We start from the raw sequence: 4,367 nt of genomic DNA on the forward strand, positions 1-4,367 counted from the left end.
TATCTCAAGGAAATGGCTCACACAGTTGTAGAGGCTGGCAAGTTCCAAGTCCATGGGTTAGATATCAGGTTGGAAGCTTCTCCTGACTCATGTAACTGCAGGGACTATTGAACCCAAGATTGATGGGACAGATGACAGGCTGCTGGCTCATAGGTTATAGAGGCTGATGAATCCATGATCAGTGGGCCTGTGGCTCAAGGCCCAAAAACCAGAGGTCAAATAACAAGCCAGCTGCAGGATTTGAGCAATCAAAACCCAGCGAGGTTTGCTAGAATGTCCACATATATTTAGATGCAGGCCACATCCCTGAGGAAACACCCTTTCAACTGGTTGACTGCTCATAGAAGATCTCATCAAGGAAGTGATTATATTATATCATATCTCATCAAATAGTTGCATTATATCAGATCATAAAATGGAGGGTGATCACATCATTACATAACTGCCAAGCTACATCGTAATTGCCAAACTACTGAGAATCATGACTTCAATAAATTGACATGTAACCTTAACCATCACATGTATCATCAGGAAAAACCTTGGAAAAGGACATCATGTTTGGTAAAGTAGAGAACAGCAAAAGCAAGAGAAACTCTCAATGAGATTAATTAACACATAGCCACAATAATGGACTCAAACATGTGAAAAATTAGTGCAAAAAGGGCAAGGGGGCCACATCTCCTGACCTCCTCTAATGCCACAAAAGGAAGACAGTCACTATCAGTAACCCAAGGCCTATTTCTGCAAGGCCAGACATGCTGCCTCCCTTCAGCCCTTTCACCAACCTTTCCTCCGGCAGCACCCACCACCTCTCTCCTGGGTTCGATAATTCGCTGCAGTGGCCACACAGAACTCACAGATTATGAAGTTTATTAGGGACGCACCAGGCAACAATTTAAGTTCAGGAAAAGTGCTCAGTCTCTCTCCCAGCCCACCGTCTCTCAGCCAACAGTCTCTCACAGTCCCTCTCCCAGCAGTGTGTATCCGTTAGTGTCTCTCTCAGCAATGGGTGTCTCTTGTGTCTCTTTCCCAGCAGCGCGTCTCTCAGGAGTGCGTCCTTCTTCAGCCAGCAGTCAGAGAGCGACTTCTGCCTCTAGGAGGCCTCCTTTTGAGCTTGGCAGAGTGGTCAAAGTAGCCAATCATAACATCAGAATTCTAAGCACATGAGAGAGAGCAAACTTCCCAGAACATTGCCCCCGTGCCACTCCCAACAGAAATACCCCAGGTAGATAACTTTTACAATCAGGAGCTCCTCAGTTGCTCACAGCAAATTCCACCATGGAGTTTACAAAGACTTATGGCTAGAAAAGCCATACCCGATAATTTACTACACTGCAATTAGAAAGATGGCACAGGACTAGGCAACGTTTTGCTCTGTTATGCATAAAGTCCCTATGAATCAGTGACAACTAACAAGAACAACTCAGTACAATATGGTTTCTTATGTCTCTTTTTCAATCGATACAATCCCTTTATTTCTAAAAAGACAGCAGTCTTTACAAAACTTCAGGGGGTGGATTTATCAATGAAAGTTACATATCATCTCACCACTGATAAAGCTGAAAGCACTTTCATTTCGTTGTAATGGGCAATGTTGAAAATCACTCCCTCAGATCTTTCATTATTATGCCTGTAATTGGTAAAAGGAGGTAAGAGTGAGATACTCCTGGAGAATATAAAAATAAAAGAAATACTTAGTGAACATTTACACCAGGTAGGTATATCCTTTAGAACAATCAATCACGAGAGATCAGAAGGGCAGTATTTGCACAGGGAAATAGCTTAGAATGTAGTAATGCCTAGGAAAGAAGGACACAGGGTAAAGGTAACCACAGGGAGGAAGTGGGAAGAGAGCTGTTACATTATGGAGATTGCAATCAATGTCATGAGACTGAATGTGTAAGAACTGCTGCATGGAATATGAATTTGCACTGTAAACTTTTACCCAAATCACAATAAATAAATAAAAGAAATACTGACTTCCATGTCAGGGAAGACAAAGTAGACATAAATTTTCCTATTCCTCCAGTTAAGTAAAACTAAAAACACTGAACATTATACATAAAACAACATAATAAAAATATAAAAGGGAGATCATATAGGGAACTCAGGAATAAAAAATGACATGGAGGTATGTTCTCTGAGTTTTCTTTTTGCCTCGTATATCCTACAGTTGTTGATGAAGAAGCTAGCAACATGAACATGCCATTGTTGCTGTTGTTAGTTGCTCTCAAGTCAGTTCCAACCCACAGTGACCCTATGTACAACAGAATGAAACAATGCTTGATCCTTTGACATCCTTAGAGTCATTGCTTTGTTTGCACCCACTGTTGCAGTCACTGTGGCAATTCATCTCATTAAGGACCTCCCTTTTTTTTTATTGAACTTATACTTCAGGAAGCATGATGTCCTTCTCCAGGAACTGGTCCCTCCTGATAACATGTCCAAATACATGAAATGAAGTCTCACCATTCTTACTGCTAAGGAGCATTCTGGCTATACATATTCCAAGACAGAGTTTTTCATTTTTCTGGCAGTCCATATTATATTCAGTATTTTTTGCCAATACCATAATTCAAAGGTATTAATTTTCTTCAGTCTTCCTTATTCATTGTTCACCTTTTGCATGCACATGACATGACTGAAATACCATGGCTTGGGGCAAGCACACCTTAGTCCTCGAGGTGATATCCTTGCTTTTTAGCACTTTGAAGTTGTCTTTTGCAGCAGATTTGCATAGTGCAATATATCATTTGATCTGACTGCTGCTTCCATTTATGTTAATTGTAGATCTAAGCAAAATGAAATCCTTAACAACTTCAATCTTTTCTCTGTTTATTATAATGTTCCTTATTGATACAGTTGTGAGGATTTTTGTTTTCTTTTTGTTGAGATGTAATCCATACTAAAGGCTGTAGTCATCAGTTAGTGCTTCAAGTCTTCTTTGCTTTCAGCAAGCAAGGTGGTGTCATCTTCATGTTGCAGGTTATTAACATGTCTTCCTCCAATCCTGATACCAACAGGTGCAGACAAAAAAAAAAAAGCCGAAAAGTGCACACAAAAAAAGTTCCAATTAAGCCCTGCTTGCTCTAACCAAAAAATCAGAAAATAGCCTAGCAAGACAAAAGCTTTTTCTTATTTACTTATTTTTTATTTTTAACACTATTTTTTTAAAATTTTATTGTTATTTGAGTGAAAGATTACAGAGCAAATTGGCTTTCTATTCAACAATGCATACACGCTTTGTTTTGTTACACTGATTGCAATCAAGACAAAAGATTTTAGACGATAACTACTTTTTTAAAAATATGTGGCCTTACCCTCACCATGCCAGCAAAGGTTGCACGAGAAGTTTAACTTTAACTCTCTGCAATGCCCTTGATGTGGTGGTGACAGAAAATATTCAGTAGAAAGTACAGACTTTTGTTGCCACTAGGCAATTGAGCTCACTCCCCATCTCTGCAAGTTAGTGGAAGCCACAAAGAGAGTTATACATGTAACCAGCAATAACAAGACCCCTCTTTACCTCCCCACAGGATGCTGTCTGTCAGATACAGGGAGTTAAAACTTTCACCATTGCCCAGCAATAATGAGATCACCCTTTCCATGATGTCAGTGGAACACATATAGAAAGAAGTTACAGCAATTCCAGCTCCTTCTCAAGAAGGATGGTGTCAGTGGAGGCCTAGAGGGGAGTGGGAACTGTCACCTATACCCAGTACTAACAAGGAGTCCTTCCTCACAGAGGTCAGTGGAGAAACTGTACTTCTATCCACTTGGCAGTAATAAGGTGATGTTCTCCACTTTAGCTACCAAAGCAGAGTTACAGGAAGCAACATAAAACAGAAAATTTAAATAAAGCCCAGCATCTGATAACGTGATGCCCAAAATGTCCAGATTTCAGTAGAAAATCACTCATCATACCAGAATCAGGAGAATCTCAATTTAAATTAAAAAACACAGTCAACAGACACCAACACCAAGATGATGAAAGTTCAAATTCTCTGATAAAGATTGTATAGTAGCTATCAAATTCTTGGGTGGCACAAATGGTTAAGTGCTTGATAACTTGCTGAAAGATTACAGTTTGAACACACACAGAGGTGTCAGAAGAAAAGCTTAGCAATTTGCTCCTGAAAAGTCATAATGTTAAAAACCCTATGGATCAGTTCTACTTTGCACAAGAGGTTGCCATGAGTCTGAATTGATTCAATGGCAACTAACAACAATAAAAACTATAAAAACGTTTCAATGAGCAATTGAAAACAAATATGAAAAATTAAACATCTCAGCAAAGAAACAGAAAGTCTCAGCAAGTAAACCATATATATATATATATATATATATATATATATATATTTGTTGTT

This window comes from Orycteropus afer, unplaced genomic scaffold (genome assembly GCF_000298275.1).
Source record: "Orycteropus afer afer isolate SDZICR_OR568_19922 unplaced genomic scaffold, OryAfe1.0 scaffold00297, whole genome shotgun sequence".
In the NCBI taxonomy this organism is placed as follows: Eukaryota; Metazoa; Chordata; class Mammalia; order Tubulidentata; family Orycteropodidae; genus Orycteropus; species Orycteropus afer.